The 21545-nt window shown below is 43.8% G+C and overlaps 1 long non-coding RNA gene across 1 annotated transcript in view; it reads left to right on the forward strand.

Annotated features, from left to right (window-relative positions):
* The window catches only part of LOC146359218 (uncharacterized), a 38927-nt gene extending 18171 nt beyond the window's left edge, over positions 1-20756 (forward strand). The window contains exons 2-5 of the long non-coding RNA XR_014787209.1: positions 4524-4597; positions 5415-5494; positions 19141-19326; positions 20097-20756. This is a non-coding gene — a long non-coding RNA (uncharacterized LOC146359218). The remainder of the gene's footprint in view (positions 1-4523; positions 4598-5414; positions 5495-19140; positions 19327-20096) is intronic.
* The last annotated feature ends 789 nt before the right edge of the window (positions 20757-21545 follow it).

Genomic DNA, 21545 nt, shown 5'->3' on the forward strand with positions numbered 1-21545 from the left:
CTCTATTAAATTACCCCATTCATTCTCCGTTGCTGCCCTCTGTTTTGAGAACTCCTATGTTGTGTTGCCTCTTCCTTGTTCTTCAAATCCTCTTCAAAATTGATCTTTTTCTGAAAAGCCTGAGGCTTAACCCCCCTAAGACAGACCAAAGGCAGTTACTTGAAAAATCTGGGGAAGCCACCATTCTCTTCTCCTTCCGTTGTCATGGAGACACCCCCAGATCTTTTCAAGTACAATTCCAAGGATGGGATGATGCAAGTTGAAGTCCAAAATATCTGAAGGACATCACGTTGGGAAATGTTGCCCCAAGGCTTCAATCCTAAACTCAGCGGGATTTACCTCTTCCTAGACATGCATAGGATTGTGATATAATACCTCATCCCTAGCTGAAATGAAAGCTAACTGTGTAATCCTATTTATTCATCTTTACTCAGAAGCAAGTTCTACTGTGTTTAATGGGACTCCCAGGTAAATGTGTATACTAGGATTGCACTTGAAGTACATATTGCTGCATTTGTTTATATCATCCTTTGTCTCCTTTTTCTCCCTTCTTTGCTTTCTCATTAAACTGCAAGATCCTCAGGACAGAAACATGTACTTTTTGTTTGTTACACTGTGAAGTAAGCACTGCATATGTGGATGGCATAATATCAATAAAAAAAAAGGCAGATAGGAAAGAGGTCAGTGTGACTGGTATCCCATGAGAGCTCAGTGGATTAAATGGACACATCCAGTCCCTGAAAATGGCCTTATGTGTAATCATTTCTGGAGAACCATCAATGATTATCCTGGTGTTTCAACCTGTGGCTATATTGTCCATTTGGTTCTGCAGATTCAGTTTCTCCTCTGTGACAAATGCAATAAGACCGGGAGGGCCAAGCCGTGTTGCCCAGCACTTCTGACCTCGGCACAACCTTATGTGTGTAGGTCTTCTGGCAGCTGCTCTTTCCCAGCTTTCATGCCTTTTCTCTTTTGTGTTGCAGAAGAAAGGGAATAATAAATTAGGGCCTCTGAACTTTCCAGTACCACCCTGTGTGTTTTTATACCACAGTGAAAAAGAAATGAAAAAAGAACAGGCATTCCTTCTGAATTTATTTTCCATGATGTTTTACGAACCTCCATGACTGAACCTCCACGAACAACCCTTCCTGCTGCTATTTCTGTCAGCATTCTCTAGCTCACTTTTATTTAACTTCACAAGTTTGCTGAAGAACTAGACATCTTTGTCTTTCCCTGTTCTAAGTACTCCCCCGTTGAATTTCCAAGTTACTGAGGTGGCTGGGAGGGAAAATGGGGGATAGGAAAGGAGGGATGAGCAAACCATAAAACAGTACTTTTAAGTTTTAAGGGCCTTCCCACTCCTCAAAAGATCTGAGCAACTGACAAGATAGTCATGTTATTTCTGTGAAGATGTGTGTCCCATTTGATCAGGCTAAGATCAGTAAGAGTGAGCAAAAGACTTCTGTGAGTTAAAACAAAAGTTAAAACTCTACTTTTATGTGCCCTCTCCTCCGCCCCTCCGCTTGGAATTATTTTCTTCTGTAGTACAAAGCATCCACAGCGCTGGCAGCTAAAAGGGGGGGGGGTTTGAATCCCTGTGGTGTGATGTGCCAGAGTTTAAGGGTGTGTGTGTGGGGGGCTGAATGACTTTTTAAAAGAGATCTTACCTTCATGAAAATTCATCTCACGATGTTATGTGAGGCATGTTCAGGGTACAGCTCTCTTCAACTGTAATTCTTTACATTTCATTTAGTGCCTTGTCCTTCCTTGTCCCTGGGAAGCTGCTCTTTATGCATTCACATCATTCCCAGGTGTTCTCCTCTCCTCTCTCACAGACTGAGGTGAGAGAGAAGATGCGCCACCGTCTCATCATCCTCCCAACACCCCCCCCGCCAGTGATCTTTGCTGCTACCTGCTGCCATGGCATCACCGCCATGGAGAGCTGTGCAGCGGGAAGAAGCAGCCGTGGGTCTCGCAGGAGCTCTGCAGATACTTCTTCCGGTTGTGTGTAACGAGGGAAAGAGAGGGCAGGCAGCTGCTCCAGAGAGCCTCCCCAGCTGCTCTCTCACTGTAGCAAATGCCATTGTGGGAGAGCAGCTGGCAGGGCTCTCCAGAGCAGCTGCTGAAGGAGGTGGCACAGCAGTGGCACCAGGCTGTCCTGACAGGGGCAGGGAGGCGATGCAATTTGCTGCAAGACACTGCTCCTCTTGTTCCACCACCTGATGGTGCCTCACCCTGCTTCATGTGTGGGCTGGCCCTGTCTCAGGAGTATGGATTCAGCTTGTTAGAAATTAAAAATTAAAACATAAATATGAGCACAGGTAGATGTGCTCATGTACTCCCAGGATGTTAAAAACAACAACAACAAATCAAAACAGGGAGGCATAATGGTTTGTAAATTGTGGGAGCTGGAAACAAAGTCCTGTGATCTCCCTCTCCCAGCACTGCAAATTAGGCATCAGTTATTTGAGGAGGGAGTGAGGGAGAGGGAACAAATGACCACATGCATGGGCCCCTGGCCCAAACAATTCAACTGACAAATGGTATAGGTTGATGTCAGCCAAACTTGATTAGCTGTTATGTAAGTAGTGTACACACATTAAATTGGTTCTATTAAAATATGTTGTTTTTGGAGCTATTGAGGGTGGCGCCTTCATGTGCATCTGCTGCCATGTAGGAGCCACTTCAATATGATGGGGCCCCATGCTGACCCCACCCACTATAAATGTCATACTATTTACATATGTGTCCCTGCAGTGTAGGATTGTACCATGTTGAAGTCCAACCCCTATATTACCGGGCATAGAAAGGGTCTTGCATTGTCCCCTGAAAAAGAAGATAGGCATTCCACCTGTGTTTGGAATTCTGGGAGATTTCAATATCAGTGTTTAAACAGGTAATTTTCTCACACGAATTATTTTTGTCATTTTTTCCTGTATTTTGCAGGTGCACGCCCCTTGATCTGGGTGGGGACTGCAGCGGGGAGAGGAAAAGGTTTAAAGCCCCCCTATGCCCCATACTAGCATCCTGATCTGGATAAGGGGCCCCTGTGCTTACACTAGAGTAAAAAAAAAATAACAAAAGGCATAGCTGCTTACCACCGCTTTAAAGTAATGTCTGATATGGGCCCTAGCCAGGCATGACTAGTCTCTCTTGATTTAGGGAAGGCTCCAGTGACACAGTGCAAGATGAGAATGCCTCACAATCAGAGGAATTCCTTTCCAGAGAGCTGGGGGAAAGGCTCCCACAAGACTGCCATCAGCCCCTTAAGCAGTACTGCAGCGTTCACTCTGAGGCTTGTCCTTGGAGATCACGGTGCATATGCCAGTAGCAGCAGCATTATGCCATCTGGCTACCTGACTGAGTGATATCCAAAGCAGAGAGCTGTGACACCATGAGCTAAATGATCTCTGCTCCCCCACTGTTTTGCCACATGCTTCTGTTTATTGTTTAATGATTGATGAATAATTTCCTTAAAATATTGTCGAGCTGTGGGCTGGTGACAAGCAAAGTGGATCACAACGAGCAGATGCTCCCACTCTTATAAAACACAGAAAAGGGAGTGCTTATGAAGAACAGACAAGATGTATTGCTAAAGAATTGGTTTAGGCTAGGGGTGGCCAGCTTCAGGCAGTCTGGGTGGGGGCCAATTTCCAGCCCCTGGCCTCCTGAGGCCTCACGTCTGCTGTGCCACTGAAATTCGGTGGTGTGGTAGCAGTGGTGGCAAAAAAGAAGATGAAGTGGTGGAGGCTGCCCAAGATGATGGGGCACATGCGGCCTGTGGGCTGTGTGTTGCCCACCCCTGGTTTAGACTGTTGTACTGGGGTCGGGCGAACGAGATGGACTAGCAGCCATTCGAGATAATTATGTGGCTGCACAATAAACATACTGCCATTACTCAGCTGTTGCAAGAGATTCAGACATCCATTCAGTGGAAGTGATGCATACACATTTATTCACATGTGGGGATTCCTGCAATTTCCTCCACGGAAGTTGCTGAGCAACGATAAGAGAGCAAGTGAGGCTAAGACCTACAGTGGCACTCTCCCTCCAGTACATGGGCATCTTCACACATCTTGCAGCTTCAAGGACATCCTGTAACTCAACGGAGGATGATTTCCATAAACTTTACACAGATTGCTACAAAGGTGAACTCATTTGCATAATTATTATGGAAATGAAGGGAACTCTATTGTGTTTGGTGTTGAATAATGGATCTAGCAACTCAGTTCATTGGCGTCTTAGAAGATACTATGTGTCCCTGGGTGTACATGCACGTGTGTGCATTTATTTAGGTTAATCAAAATGCTGAAGATATCCATACATGGCAGCAGTAATGTCTGCATTCAGCCTGTAAGGGGCAGAGGAGGGCCATTTGAAGAAGCACATTTCTTCTATAGGGATAGCAGGAAGCAACACTGCAATGAATCAAACCTCCTCCTCCCCAAGGGCATCATGTTGGGGATCTCTGCCCTAGAAATACTTTGGTTCTTGGAGCTGTTTCTTTGTTTTTGCATGGATAGCAAGGAGTCAAGGCAAAAAACTCTTCTACGCTTTGGAGGTCCAGAGAGAGCCACTCCTCTCCGAAGCTGTTCTGGTGAGTTACTCTTAAGATCTTGATAAATAAAGCTCAGTCAGCTAGTTCTGATGTTTCAAAGCAGCTGGGTACTTCTCAACTTCTGTCTGCTTGGTTCTTTAATAAATGTATTAAATTGGGAACAGAAGTTTATGTGATTGTTTGTTGCATTTATATCCTGCCTTGTTTCTCTAAGGGACCCAAGGCAGTTTACATGATCCTCTCACTCTCCATTTTGTCCCCACAACAATGTGAGGTAGGTTAAGCTGTGAGTCAGTGACTGCCCCAAAGTCACCCAGTGAGCTTCATGGCTGAGTGGGGAGTAGAACCTGGATCTCCTGAGTCCTAGTTGCACACTCTAACCACTCCACTACACTGGCTTTCAGTTAACTCTTTATGGTGTTAAATGGTTATTATTTGGTCATGTACTGCAAATTCTGTAACTATTGCTGGCCTGAATGCTTCATGTAGGATTCCAAAGTATTACAATTAGGATTTTATTCTGCAATTAATATTGACTGAAAGTGCAAAACCAGGGTGGTGGTGGTTCTTTCTTCGCTACTAAGGAAGATATACCTTGAGAAACTTTAGGAGCTGGGACTTTGCTCAGCGATCTTCACAAGACTAATGTGGGGCACAATGTGGCCTAACAGCTAATCTGCCACAAATGTCAACATACACATCTATCTATCTGCTTATTGGTTGGAGCTGCTGAGACCAAACACGTTACAGGAATCTTCTTGCTGCCATCTGCTGGACTTGCCTTATTTCAACATGCTCAGTTTTTTTAATAATAGTAACAACAACGACAACAACAATAATAATAATCTCTTGGCAGAGCAAGCCCAAGCATATGGACAATCACTGACCAGCAGACTGCATCCCTGGATTAACCGTGAAGAAGACTAAAGGACACAGGCTAGTATTGGCACATCTAGTCTTGGGGAGGAAGTAAGGGTTTTGAACTAGGGGATTCCTTTGTGTTTTCATTGTTATTGTTGGTTGTTAATTTGAATAAATGTCCTTGCTTGGCCCCCCTCCCCCCCCCGGTATCTCTGTGAGTGGGGGAAATGGCTCCCAAGAGTTCAAGTTGGGGTCCTCCATTGAAGGCTCAAGCCAGAAGAAAGTAAAAGAAGGAAAATACTCTTTTTCAGATACTTGAGCTTGGCCCTCTGGTTCTGATTTAAGAGTTACATAGAGGTATAGGTATTTGTTATAGGTATTTAGCTTGCCTTGTTGTCAGTGGTTTGCCTCACTTGGAGCCCTGTGCTTACCTGCAGTTTTGATGCCCGCTTCCAGCTCCTGGTGCATTTCAGTCTGGTTGGTGTCGGCCTAAAAGGCTCTGCTATTGGGTTGCCAGACTGTGCCCCTCACCCTGCCCACTCAGGCACATTTTCATCTGTGCAATGTTGACATGTATACGCTTAGATGTGGAATGCATCCAGGGTCACCCCCTGTTTGCCTCTCTTGTGCTATGAATCTGTCTGGTCCTGAGCTCAGTGAGTTAGAGCTAAAACTATGCCAAGGCATGGAGGGTAGCATAAGTGTGCACTGCAGTGGCACAGTTTTTTACTTTGGATTTGACCCATCTAACACTTGCTGAAAAGGATGGCTGCCATTCATTTACCTATTTGTTAAATATACGTGCTGCATGTGTGCGCCATTTGGCACCAATTTGGCAGTTGCTGATTTAACTTCATGATGCAGTGCTCAGAGCTCAAGCAATGGTCCTTCGCAGTGTTCCTGGACAATTTAATTGTCTGTTTGTGCAACTGGCCAGGCATGATCCCACGAGCAAGCTCCAACAAGAAACTAAGACGGAGCTTCTAGGACTATCCCCAGAAAAGCTTAACTCATCTCAGAGTCATCTTTTTGCCTAGACATACTCATGGGGTTGCTTCAAAAAGTCACCACATGAGCTCCACATATTATTTTGGGATTGGCCCTAAGAAGGCATCTCATCTTATCCCACATAATACCAGACGGCAAGAGTTCCATTAACAGTAAATTCGAACAATGGATGTGACTCATTGGTAATTGCTGGTTTTGGTAACAGAACTTCATTGTTTTTGTTTAAAGGAATAATTATATAGCCACTTCCAACTTGTCATCAAGTGAGAAGCAAGACAAAGCAGAGTGACTGAGAGCCTGCAATTCAGGAACAGCAAACAAACAAAATGAATCCTGTTCTATAAATACATAATTCCAGGAACAGTTGATTGTACCATCCCCAACTCATCATAACATACAAATGTCCACAGAGATTGAATGTGTCTATCAGGGCCAGTGTCAAGGGGTGGCACAGTTGGGCACCTGCCAAGGTTGTTGTTGTTCAGTCGTTCAGTCGTGTCCGACTCTTCGTGACCCCATGGACCATAGCACGCCAGGCCTTCCTGTCCTGCGCTCTCTCCCGGAGCGTGCTCAAGTTCATATTCATTGCATCCGTGATGGTATCTAGCCATCTCATCCTCTGCCGTCCCCTTCTCCTTTTGCCTTCAGTCTTTCCCAGCATCAGGGTCTTTTCCAGGGAGTTTTCTCTTCGCATTAGGTGGCCAAAATATTTGAGCTTCAGCTTCAGTATCTGTCCTTCCAATGAGCAGTCAGGGTTGATTTCCTTTAGGATGGACTGATTTGACCTCCTTGCAGTCCAGGGGACTCGTAAGAGTCTTCTCCAGCACCACAGTTCGAAAGCATCAATTCTTCGGCGCTCAGCCTTCCTTATAGTCCAGCTCTCACAGCCATACATTACTACTGGGAAAACCATAGCTTTGATTAGACGGACCTTTGTCGGCAAGGTGATGTCTCTGCTTCTTACTATGCTGTCTAGGTTTGCCATAGCTTTCCTCCCAAGGAGCAAGCGTCTTTTAATTTCATGGCTACAGTCACCGTCTGCGGTGATCTTGGAGCCCAAGAAAGTAAAATCTGTCACTGCTTCCATTTCTTCCCCTTCTATATGCCAGGAAGTGATAGGGCCAGATGACATGATCTTAGTTTTTTTAATGTTGAGTTTCAAACCAGCTTTTGCACTCTCCTCTTTCACCCTCAACAAGAGGCTCTTGAGATCCTCTTCGCTTTCTGCCATTAGGGTGGTATCGTCTGCATATCGGAGGTTGTTGATAATTCTCCCGGCAATCTTAATTCCGACCTGTGATTCATCCAACCCGGCGTTTCTCATGATGTACTCTGCATATAAGTTAAATAAGCAGGGTGACAATATGCAGCCTTGTCGTACTCCTTTCCCAATTTTGAACCACTCGGTTGTTCCATGTCTGGTTCTTACTGTTGCTTCTTGACCCTCGTACAGGTTTCTCAGGAGACAGGTAAGGTGGTCTGGTACTCCCATCACTTTAAGAATTTGCCACAGTTTGTTGTGATCCACACAATCAAAGGCTTTAGCGTAGTCAATGAAGCAGAAATAGACGTTTTTCTGGAATTCTCTTGCTTTCTCCATGATGCAGCGAATGTTGGCGATTTGATCTCTAGTTCCTCTGCCTCTTCTAAACCCAGCTTGTACTTCCGGTAGTTCTCGGTTCGCATACTGCTGAAGCCTAGCTTGTAGGATTTTGAGCATCACCTTGCTGGCATGTGAAATGAGCGCAATTGTGCGGTAGTTTGAACACTCTTTGGCGTTGCCCTTCTTTGGAATTGGAATGTAAACTGACCTTTTCCTGTCTTGTGGCCACTGTTGAGTGTTCCAGATTTGTTGGCATATTGAATGCAGCACTTTAACAGCATCATCTTTTAGGATTTTAAATAGCTCGGCTGGAATACTGTCATCTCCGCTAGCTTTGTTGTTACTAATGCTTCCTAAGGCCCACTTGACTTCACTCTCTAGGATGTCCGGCTCAAATTCAGTGACCGCACTATCATGGCTATCAGGGACATTCAGATCTTTCCTGTATAGTTCTTCTGTGTATTCTTGCCACCTCTTCTTAATCTCATCTGCTTCTGTTAGGTCCCTGCCTTCTTTGTCCTTTATCATGCCCGTCTTTGCACAAAACGTTCCCTTGAGATCTCCGATTTTCTTGAAGAGATCTCTAGTCTTTCCCATTCTGTTGTTTTCCTCGATTTCTTTGCATTGTTCATTTAAGAAGGCCTTCTTGTCTCTCCTTGCTATTCTCTGGAACTCTGCATTCAGTTGGGTATATCTTCCCCTTTCTCCCTTGCTTTTCGCTTCCCTTCTTTCGTGAGCTACTTGTAAAGCCTCATCAGACAGCCACTTGGCTTTCTTGCATTTCTTTTTCTTTGGGATGGATTGAGTTGCTGCCTCCTGAACAACGTTACGGACCTCCGTCCATAGTTCCTCAGGCACTCTGTCTATCAGGTCTAATCCCTGAAATCTATTCCTCACCTCCACTGTATATTCATCAGGGATATGATTTAGGTCATACCCGAACGGTTTAGTGGTTTTCCCGACGTTCTTCAATTTCAGCCGTAATTTTGCAAGAAGCAGCTCATGATCTGAGCCACAGTCAGCTCCAGGTCTTGTTTTTACTGACTGTATGGAGCTTCTCCATCTTTGGCTGCAAAGGACATAATCAATCTGATTTCGATATTGACCATCTGGTGATGTCCATGTGTAGAGTCGCCTCTTGTGCTGTTGGAAAAGAGTGTTTGCTATGATCAGCATGTTCTCTTGGCAAAACTCTATTAGCTTTTGTCCTGCTTCATTTTGTACACCAAGGCCATGCCTGCCTGTTATCCCGGTGATTTCTTGACTTCCTACTTTAGCATTCCAATCCCCTATGATGAAGAGGACATCTTTTTTTGGTGTTAGTTCTAGAAGGTGTTGTAGGTCTTCATAGAACCGATCAACCTCAGCTTCTTCGGCATCAGTGGTTGGGGCATAGACTTGAATTACTGTGATGTTGAATGGTTTGCCTTGGATTCGTACTGAGATCATTCTATCATTTTTAAGATTGTACCCCAGTACTGCTTTTCCCACCCTTTTGTTGACTATGAGTGCTACTCCATTTCTTCTAAGGGATTCTTGCCCACAATAGTAGATATGATGGTCACCTGAATTAAATTCGCCCATGCCTGTCCATTTTAGTTCGCTGATTCCCAAGATGTCGATGTTCAATCTTGCCATCTCATGTTTGACCACCTCCAGCTTACCTTGATTCATTGATCTGACATTCCAGGTTCCTAAACAATATTGTTCTTTACAGCATCGGATTTTCTTTTCACCGCCAGACACATCCACAGCTGAGTGTCCTTTCGGGTTTGGCCCAGCCGCTTCACTCTTTCTGGCGCTACTTGGAAATACCCTCTGCTCTTCCCCAGTAGCATATTGGACACCTTCCGACCTGAGGGGCTCATCTTCCGGCATCATATCTTTTAGCCTTGTGATACGTTCCATGGGGTTTTCTTGGCAAGAATACTGGAGTGGGTTGCCATTTCCTTCTCCAGTGGAAGGGCCCACACCCTAACAGGGGGCTGGCTGACAAGAGCCCCTGCTACCTGCTTGATCACCTGCCTCTTGCTCTGTCCCAGACAATGGTGGTGGTGTGAAGGAGTAGGAGATGCCACGGCCTGCTTGCTTCCCGGCAAGCAAGCGGTAGCAATGATGAGGAAGAGGAGCAGCAGCCCAGATGACAATGCTGGTGAGCAGCTAGACTCACTGAGGAAGAGGGGCCCCTTGACATTGTCTTGCCCAAGCGCCCTCTAGAACCTGGAGCCAGTCCTGGAGTCTCTAATGCACTTCCTGCTGTGCATATTTTGTATTGGTCTGTGGAGGGGCAGACATATCAACCCACACACCCGCAGGGTTGATTTGTCCTGTTTATGTGTAGTGCTAGTACATCTAGAAAAGAGGGTGTGTTTTTTTAAGCACAGCCCAGAGAATCAGTAAAAAGAACAAAGGAGAACCCTACTGGCTCAGAGGAAGGGTTCAACTAGTCTGGCATGTTGTGGCCAACAGCAACCAGAAGAGCAAAGGAAGAAAGAGGGCTCAAGAATTTATGATGTGACCAATGCCTTTTCACCAAAGGTCTTCCTCAGCATCCTCATGTGTCTTATTCTGGGACCCCCAGCTAGAACAAATCACTCAGAAATATAGTCTTGTTTTGGTCAATCGTGGCCAGCATTTGGCCAATCTCTGCCAGATCTCTGCCCCTCTCCCAGATTTCTTAAGCCTTTTGGAAATGAATCTTGTGAAGGCACTGTAGAATCCTATCCTGTTTGTAGCAGAATGTGCTGACATTTACTCCATACTTATTTCTGGTTCCAGAGTGGAGGTTGTGCTTTGTTTCATGGACAAAAAGCCCCTGCCATGCTTCACGGGCTTGCCTATTTATGTTCTCCTAATGCACAATTAACATCTTGTTAAACTCTGCATACATGGCAACTCTATCCTGGTCTCCTTGCACTGTGGCTTTCAGCCTCCCGCTACCCTCAAATTACACCATCCCTCTTTCTTTCATGCCAAGAGGAGCTTTTTCAATTTACCATGCTGTCAGTATTTACTTGTTAGCCTGCCAATGGTGCTAACACTTTTAATTGATTTACTACTGATTTTTTTTTCATTGCCAGGAGGGTGATAAAAAGATCTCATGTTGCACAAAAGTGAAAGGCTGCCCTTATAATACAGCCTGTGGGCATTACTCTTCTCCTCAGTGGGTCTGTGGCATGCCTTGTTTTTATATTCTGCAATTAGGACAAGAGTAATGCTAATAATAAAACGTGGGGATAGGACATGAAAGCATCTGTTTTCCAAAGTACCTGTACCTTTGTTAGAATTTACTTACATCTTCTGTTGAAATGACTTGATGTACCTGGGGAGTGAATGTACTGTGCAATCCCCCCCACAAAAAAAATTATATTGGATTTTCTCCCTGAATGTCACATTTGTCTTTCTAAATCCCATTCCCTTGTTGGTTTTTAGATCTCACATGATCAGGGAACAATAACAAATGGACCTGCATTGCAATAACAAGGGGAAGCCTCTGTTTAGGGCAAAAGCAGTGAAAAGAATATTCAAGAGTGTCCTTCAGGTTTGGTGCCTACAGTTGTAGAGGACTTACGCGAGAATTATACATAACAAAGGCTTTTATTATTCCAAAGTATTGCTTTATTGTTATTGTTTTGGTGTGTGTGTTTTTTCTTTAGTTGATTTGTGGAGACTGGTTACATTTGCAACCATTTCAAGCTCAGCACAGAGACATTGTTAGCTGTGATGTGGAGCTGGAACAAACAACATTCAAAGAGGCTATAAAACAAACTAGCTGTATCCTTTATGGTGCTTTAAGCAATACATGTCCTGCAAGACTGTCCAGTCTCTAGGTATGATATTGCAATATATTCTGTGGTATTACTTCAATGGAATACTGCATGTACCAGGAAGAAGAGGCCAGACACAGACTGACAGAGGGTTGCAGAGGATGCAAATGCTGACAGGGCTCCTGCACTTTTAATAGTTTTGTGTAGAAGAGGGGATTTCAGTGACACCTGCTGAAATTCCCTGTTTTGCACAGTGATTAAAGATGCAGAAGCCTTGTCCTTTGGTATCTGGCCAACCTAAAGGATGCATAACCAGCTGGCAACTTTATAATAAAAGGCTCACAGAGAAAGCTGTTGCAGCCAACCGGGTGCTGGCAATGCATGAACTGGAAACTGACAGCACTGTGTCCAAGAGGTAAATTCACATATTTCCTGATAGGACAAGCCAGGAGGGCCAATATATAACAATGTGCATCTCCTTGCAAACCACGACTGCATCTCTTTCCTTGTCATTAAGGCACAGTCCACAATTTGTAGTTGGTGGTCTGTATTCAGCTTGACAGTTTGTGCATACCTGGCCTACTGTGAACCTGGGGTGGCCACATATGAATGGCAAAAAAGAAGGAAATGCATCACCAAAAAGAGGACAAAAGAGGACACCAATTTGCATAAAATTTTGAAATGTTTACTATAATTTAAATAGAAATACAGTACACCTCAGCATAGTGCAGAAAGACAGGTGACCTGTGTGCCTGCTTGTTAAGTCTGCTGGTCAGGTGCTGTCGATGGGCAACTTCAAGGCCCAGCTCTTCCTTCTGATGGCTCTTTATCTTTATACCAGACTTGGACTGGACAGCCCTTCCAATGGAGGATGCCTTCAAAACAGAGGACAGTCCTCCGGCAGTTCTTCAAACAGAGGACTATCTTCTGTAAAAGAGGACACTTGGCTACCCTACGAAGTAACTTGAGACTCTAAAGATACTTCTGAGTGGTTCACAGTAAGCTAGGCCTGCACAAAGTGTCAAGCTGAATTCAGACCACCAATTTTGCATTGTGGACTACACGAAGATTGACAATCTGCTTGTCAGGCAGCGAAAGTAGGAGGTTTATCAATTATGCTCTGATGGGCCAACACAGACTGCTGGTAGGACTATGTTTGCCTTGGTGAACCAAATGTTGTGCTGGCCTGCCCTAACTCAAGACCAGAAAGAGGCTTCTGTGAGCCGAGATTGAAATATAACTTCCGTCATTCACTTCCAAGTCTCTGGTTTGGTGTGTCTTCCTGCTTCCACTTCCCTTCTGTCGCTGCAGCAGATGTGTTGACCCCTTCAAAATGCTGCTTAGACCATCGCTGCTGGGTGACAGCCTCACCATGCAGCACTGTGTAACTTCGGCGGAATCTACACATAGCAGTTATACTGTTATCATAACTATGGGTGCCCAGTGGTGCCATCTATACTGACAGTCATGCTAACGGTATCGCCGCTATGTGTAGATTCAGCCTTCGTAAACACCTCAGTTAGCCATATGAAACTGGCATAGGATGATCAGCCTCTCTGTGTCTATATTGTGCAGCTCTGGATCACCATACCAGATGCATTAATGAATGCAAATGGACTTTTAATAACTGAAAGAGTAAATCCTTTGGAGTGAAACCAGTTCTTTTGGAATAGAAATTGCACTTCTGGATAGATTTAGTTTCCATGGGAGGCTCTACTCTTTGCCTGTTGGTTAGATGATGTGGTGGTGAGTGGCTGTGAGGCACTCCATCCTACATTTGGCATCAGTGGTGTCGCCATTCTTTTCTTACCCATCCCGCCTCATCTACGAACCCACATCCCTTAGTGTCCCTCTTCATTTGTTGTTGTTCAGTCGTTCAGTCGTGTCCCACTCTTCGTGACCCCATGGACCATAGCACGCCAGGCCTTCCTTTCCTGCGCTCTCTCCCGGAGCGTGCTCAAATTCATATTCAGTCCCTCTTCATAGCAGAGTTATAATAGGTCTAATGTGCACATGGGCACCTTATTTACTTTTTCAGATTCCAGAAATGTTAATGATTGTGCTCATCCAAAATATATACAGTAATACTATATTCTAGGATTAGGTGTGATTTAGTGCTACGTGATAGTGTGATTGTGATATTGGTCATCACAGTTGTTTCTTTATCTTGTTTGCTTTTTATTCATTTTTCTTCCCTAAGGAAAGTTGCTCAAATCTTTCACATATGTCTGATTTCCATGAAGAACCTGCCCTAAATCTTACAAGGCCTTTATAAGAGAATCATAGAATCATAGAATAGTAGGGTTGGAAGGGGCCTATAAGACCATCGAGTCCAACCCCCTGCTCAATGCAGGAATCCAAGTCAGAGCATCCCTGCAGATGGCTGTCCAGCCTCATCTTGAATGCCTCCAGTGTGGGAGAGCCCACCACCTCCCTAGGGAATTGGTTCCATCATTGTATTGCTCTAACAGTCAGGACGTTCTTCTGGATGTTCAGCTGCTTCATTGACTACGCTAAAGCCTTTGTGTGGATCACTACAAACTGTGGCAAATTCTTAAAGTGATGGGAGTACCAGACCACCTTACCTGTCTCCTGAGAAACCTGTACGAGGGTCAAGAAGCAACAGTAAGAACCAGACATGGAACAACCGAGTGGTTCAAAATTGGGAAAGGAGTACGACAAGGCTGCATATTGTCGCCCTGCTTATTTAACTTATATGCAGAGTACATCATGAGAAACGCCGGGTTGGATGAATCACAGGTCGGAATTAAGATTGCCGGGAGAATTATCAACAACCTCCGATATGCAGACGATACCACCCTAATGGCAGAAAGCGAAGAGGATCTCAAGAGCCTCTTGTTGAGGGTGAAAGAGGAGAGTGCAAAAGCTGGTTTGAAACTCAACATTAAAAAAACGAAGATCGTGGCATCTGGCCCCATCACTTCCTGGCATATAGAAGGGGAAGAAATGGAAGCAGTGACAGATTTTACTTTCTTGGGCTCCAAGATCACCGCAGACGGTGACTGTAGCCATGAAATTAAAAGACGCTTGCTCCTTGGGAGGAAAGCTATGGCAAACCTAAACAGCATAGTAAGAAGCAGAGACATCACCTTGCTGACAAAGGTCCATCTAATCAAAGCTGTGGCTTTCCCAGTAGTAATGTATGGCTGTGAGAGCTGGACTATAAGGAAGGCTGAGCGCTGAAGAATTGATGCTTTCGAACTGTGGTGCTGGAGAAGACTCTTACGAGTCCCCTGGACTGCAAGGAGGTCAAATCAGTCCATCCTAAAGGAAATCAACCCTGAGTGCTCATTGGAAGGACAGATACTGAAGCTGAAGCTCAAATATTTTGGCCACCTAATGGGAAGAGAAAAGTCCCTGGAAAAGACCCTGATGCTGGGAAAGACTGAAGGCAAAAGGAGAAGGGGAAGACAGAGGATGAGATGGTTAGATAGCATCACCAATGCAATGAATATGAACTTGAGCACACTCCGGGAGAGAGCGCAGGACAGGGAGGCCTGGCGTGCTATGGTCCATGGGGTCACGAAGAGTCGGGCACGACTGAACGACTGAACAACAACAACAACTTGAGCCCATTATTCCGTGTCCTGCACTCTGGGATGCTCGAGAAGAGATCCTGGCCTTCCTCTCTGTGATAACCTTTCAAGTCCCTGAAGAGCGCTATCCTATCTCCCCTCAGTCTTCTCTTCTCAAGGCTAAACATGCCCAGTTCTTTCAGTCTGTCCTCATAGGGCTTTGTTTCCAATCCCCTGATCATCTTTGTTGCCCTCCTCTGAACCCTCTCCAGCTTGTCTGCATCCTTCTGAAAGTGCAGTGCCCAGAATTGGACACAGTACTCCAGCTGAGGCCTAACCAGTGCTGAGTAGAGGGGAACTAGTACTTCCCGGGATTTGGAAGCTATGCTTCTATTAATGCAGCCCAAAAGAGCATTTTCCTTTTTTTCAGCCACATCACATTGTCGGCTCATACTTAGATTGTGATCTACCACAATTCCAAGATTCTTCTCGCTTGTAGTATTGTTGAACCAAGTATCCCCCGTCTTGTAACTGCACATTTGGTTTCTTTTTCCTCGGTGCAGAACTTGGCATTTATTCGTATTAAATGTCATTCTGTTATTTTCTGCCCAGCGCTCCAGTCTATCCAGATCACTTTGAATTCTGTTTCTGTCATCATCACAATTCATCATCACAACTTTTCTCATGTTCGTTAGATTTTTGAAGTCAGTGTTTACAAAAAACACATAGCTTACTGGAGGGTCATAACTACTGAATTTTGGTTCATAAAATGTATGTAGAATATTCTCAGTTGTAAGATAACCAGTTTTTAAACCATCCTGATGATTTGCAGCACTTGTCTATTTTCAAAGTGCAGAATCTTTGATGGTTTTTAAAGAAGCCCCCCTGCGCTTGGTCAGCACTTCCAAGGGGCACAATAAGCTACCCAGGTATAGCCACTTTTTGCTTGTAGGAGCTGGAATGGTCCCTGCGTTTTTCATGGCTGTGGAGTGGAGCCACTATTGGTCGAGTCATCGTCTGCCTGCTGCCATGTCGACAAGCAAAGCAGAGTGCTGGGCCAAGCTGCTGGCACTTGGAATTGTTGTTGCTGGGGCATGGTGGCTGACTGAGGGATGAGCTGGAACCTGGAAGTGGACCTGCAGGGCTGAGGTGCAAGAGAAGAGGCACAGCAGGGTGGGGGGAGAGATCTTCTGGCACCCATCTAGGGGATAAAAGTGAGGGGGGAGCAAGGGGTCCCTGTTGCTGGAAGCTTGAAGCAGGGTGGTCATCTGTCCCCTTTTACAGAGGACAGTCCTCTATTTTAAGGACTGCCAGAGGACTGTCCTCCATTTGAAGGGCTGTCCTGTCCAGCTCTGGTTTACAGACAAAGAACTGTAAGAACAGCTGTCCATCAACAGTTAGTGCTTGAATAGAGGACTGAACAGGCAGGCATGAAGATCACCTGGTCACAGCCTTCCATACCATGGTGAGATGGACTGTATTTCTACTTAAGTTATAAAAATTATTCTTAAGTTTGCATTGATAACATATAAATTAACATATTCAATTGTTATGCAAATCGATGTCCTCTTTTATCCTTGGTTTTGGTGATGTATTTTCTCTTCTTTGACAAGCCTTAAGTGGCCACCCTACTGAACAGTCAGGATTTTTAAGGAAGCTGCCATTCTGGCTTGTAAGATGGAAAGCCCATGCTCTTATCTTTTCTGTGCTAGACAAAACCCTTTATAGGCTGCAATCCTAAGCATACTTACTAGGGAGTAAGCCCTACTGGATTCAGTGGGATTCACTTCTGAGTAACCAGTTTAGGAGTGCATTGTTCTTTACAGCTTTTAAAACAGTGTTATCTGTGTTATGCTGTTTTTGATTGCTTGCTGTTTTTCTGATTCTATTTCTGATTCTATTTTATCTTTTCATGTTATAATGTCTTGTTCTTAATTTGCAACTTTGTAAACTGCCTCAGTATTGAAGGACAGTATAAAAACTATTTAAAAATAAATAATAACTAATAAGTAGTAATACACATATCCATATTAGTGTAATACCTTTATTAGGCCAACAAATATATCATTAAAAATGTGCAAACTTTTGAGATCTCCAGACCTCTTCATCAGGGAAGATGTTACAAAAAGCAGGGGTGGTAGGTGGGGGTGGGTGGGAAGGCAAAAAGGGCTGATGATGCATCAGCCATCTGCATGATGGTGTCATGGTGTCTGCATGATCACGAGGTGTAATGGGAGAGGAAGGGTCTGCAGACATTCAAATAAGGCTAATAAGACAAATAATTCTAATAATTAATATTGTTACTCCTGATGCAAAAAGGAACACACAACCCTAACTCTCCTATATAATGATCAGTAGATTCCACTCAGTTTTTATGGGCTAAAGCCCATTGCCCTAAGTAGATTTTCTCTCTTATGTAGGAGCTCATGAAACCTTCTGCTGACCTTATATATAGTTTACGCTCCTGAGCAAATCATTATCCTGAAGTTGTATCCCTGTTTCCTTGCTCCTCCTCTTCTTGAATCCTTCACATGTTCATAGTAGAAGTGAAGTATGCATATGAGGCATCACCTTATGGAAAGGCAGGTGATTGATATTGTGGGTGTTAACCCGTCTTGTTTCAATTCTTATACAGGCCAATGACATTTTGCTAACTGAGCTGTCAGGGTACAAAATTGCATGCCACAACTCATCAACAGAGAAGATAAATTACAGTGAGATTTGACACTTTCTATACGCAATTATACACCTGTGCAGGCCATCCTGGAAACACTTCATTACATTACTGGGTAATGAATACAGTAGCATCGTTGACTTCAGCGACAGGTGTTTTCTCCTTTCTGATAACTACTTAACATTTGCTTAAACCGTTTAAACAACAGCAACAGATATACAACTTTCTGTTCATCCATACTTTGTGTAACTGTGCAGTAAATGCCCGCTACTTGCCAAGCTGTGTTTGTGGCATAACTATTAGTGCATACTGGATTGCGGAAGATAGGGTGCCGAGTGTTGTGTGCATGTGCCACTGTGTAATATATTTCCTGTCTACATCTCTTTGTTTCTGGCAGAATCTTTGGGAATATAGGAAGCACTGGCTGCCATGTAAAAGCAAGACAGTTCTGTCAGATTCGACAAGAGTGAAAGAGAGGGATTTTGACTTTTATATTGCATATTTGTTTTTCTATAACACTGTGAAATACTGTGATAGAAGTAACAAAATAAGTTGCTATTGACAAACAGATAAGAAAATCTCTATGAGGGCAATGCCTTTATTAGGATTTTCATTTTTTTCTTATGGCCAGCAGTATAACAGCTGAAGACTATGAGTAAGCCTCAAATCCTGTTCATAGCAGTGAAATGCAAAGAAGTCAACCATCGCAAAGACAAGATGACCAGCTCTCCCTCACACCCTGCAATATTTGTCTGGTGCCACACAGTCTGGAAAGAAAAGTTCACTGTTGATGATAGTGAAAGTGTGTTGTAACTGAACCCTTATATTCTGTTTGTTTATTTATTTGCGGCATGTATTTGTCGCCTTTACCCCCCAAAAACATTCAAGGTGGTTTATACTTTAAAATAATGATTTAGAATCTAGGAGACAAATAAGAGGAAAAATAAGCATATTCAGGTACTTGTTCAGGTACCTGGCCCTGTTCACATGCACATTGGGGAAGGGCAGTTAGGCTAACCATGGTGCATGGTGGTTATCACTCACCACTGTGAGTGCTACTGCCACATGTGCAGGTAACCATGTTCTGCAACACTGTTAGACTAACCATTCTCTAACTATCCTCCCTCCTGCAGGAACCTGCAGTCCTCTGGATGGGCGGCCATGCATCCCAGCAGCCTTTGTGCTGCCAGTCATTTTGGTGCTCAGCTACTCCTTCTTTGGCTGCTCTTGCCGCAGAGCTCTATGGCAGCTGTCAATTAACCACAGAGGCTGTTCAGACATCATGCTTACCATCTTGCAGCAAGTAGTCAGTGAACGTGGTAAGTCCATGGTTAATTAACCACCATGGTTGGGACAGACGCTTGTTTTTGGTCAGATGTCATGCTAAGCCAACATGGTTAGCTCAAAACTCCTAACCATCATGGTTTAGCATGATGTCTGAACAGGGTCACTGTGACATAATGAAGTTACATAATAATCAGGTGGAACTAGTGATGGCTGGTGCCCATCGGGGTTGGTAGGGCGGAGGACAAGGCAGATGTTCAATATGAGATTGCCAGAAGAGGACAGGAGAAGATCATGTGTGGCATGTGGCAGCTGCACATGTACCTGGTTGTGGGAGGATCTCTCCGCCAGAAGTGGGTGGGGGGTGGCCCACTGGCCCACTTGCCCCCTGTACAGAACCACCTCTGCAGGAGATAGTACCAGAAGGAGAGGAGCCCAATAGCAGTTGGCCTCAGCCAGGCCAAAGGGGTGGGGTGGGGTGCAGATCAAGTGGAATGTCCAAAACCAGTCTGTGTTCCTACTGCCTGGGTTCCTGGTATGCCTGTCGTGCACTACAGCTGTTCTGCAGATGTTTGGTGATGTTTCACATACATTTCATGCCGTCCCCAATTGCGTGTTTCTGTAGGTTCCAATGAAGTGCAGCTCACATCGTTATAGGGTGCTTCGAGAAGAAGCTTTTATTGCGCCATGGGCCTGCCTCATTCACAGAATTTTATGGGGGGTCCGGACAACATCATCTGCCACTCATAACTCTCCTGTGTCTCCCCAACACTTCTTCTATCTCCCCCCCCTTTTCTTACTACAGAAAACCTGTTAAGGAGAAAAAGAATAGCATCACAATGCCTTCTAGCTGGAAGCACTAAGAGGCCTCCATCGGGAAGTACCCATAATCACAAAGATGAAAGCAACCTAAATTACTTTCCTTCAGCCATCTGCCCAAATGTAGGATCCTACACCAATTCAGCCACATCTCTATTATGATTGTTGGATTAACTAATTGCCAGCTAACGTAATTTTGATAAGTGCATCCCACAAGCATGTAGGTGGAATCTACAATATCATTTATAGCCATTCTATAATGCCCGCCCATATTATTTCAGTATTCTTTGTATATATATTTTTTTGGGGAGGAATACCTTATTTTTCAATAATATACTTACTGAAAACTTATCCTGTTGATTTCTTCTTCCATCTGACAATGGTATAAAGCATTATTCCACATTATTCCACCTTTTTATTTTCCCAGGCATTTTAGCTTTCTAAATTTTTATCTTTGCTGTTTTAAATCTGTATTTTAAACTCCTGTACTGCTGCTAGGTTTTATTGTGGTTGTATTGTTATATTGTGGTTTTAATGTTCTATATATTTTAAATTGTTTTATTGTGTGTTGTTTGGTTTTAGTTTTTGTGAACCGCCCAGAGAGCTTCGGCTATTGGGTGGTATAGAAATGAAATGAAATGAAATGAAATAAATAAATAAATAAATAAATAGATTCTGCTCCTTTTGAAATGATTTCAGAAGGACTTTCTCAGGGTTAGTTACTATTGAATGGAAAATTATTTTACTCTGGATGTAAACCTTTTTGCTTGTGGATCTGATCTATTTTGTCAATTTCATATCTCATTCAAGACTGGACAATTTACATATTTATATTTCAGAGTCTTATTTATATTGAAGGTTAGGTGTTTTTCTTTTGAAATAGAGAAAATGAATCTATAATCAGATTTTAACACATGGAATAGTGAGGAAAAGCAATAATGAAACAATAGCAACCACCTGTTCATGCAGTTTAATATAGCATTCTTATGATTTCATATGCAGAAATCTGCACTCATGTATAAAGTTATATTTTGTAAAGTGAGGATAACCACTCAGGTATTCCTTGGTTGAGCATGCTCTGGGAAGCAAAAGTGTGCAATGGCTTCTAGATGTGTGCATCCTGTCCCACCCCACATATTTGAGTGCCCCTTTTATATTGTATGCTATGAGCAAATATCTCTTTGAAATTCTAACATGTGATGCAATTCTCAGTCACTTAACATGCACATTCATCTAAGGAAATTGAAGCAATTCAACACATCATAACAATTCCTGATTTTGAACGTATGAAATTGCCTTATAATGACTCAAACATTGGTCTGTTTAGCTCTGTGCTGTAGTCTTTGAGTGGCAGTGGCTCTCTAAGAACTTTTCCAGCCCTGGTTCCTGTTATCATTTTAACTGAAGATGCCAGGGACTGAACTGAGAGGATCTC

Source organism: Heloderma suspectum, chromosome 1 (genome assembly GCF_057233095.1).
Source record: "Heloderma suspectum isolate Gila_16-S chromosome 1, 16-S_ref, whole genome shotgun sequence".
In the NCBI taxonomy this organism is placed as follows: domain Eukaryota; kingdom Metazoa; phylum Chordata; class Lepidosauria; order Squamata; family Helodermatidae; genus Heloderma; species Heloderma suspectum.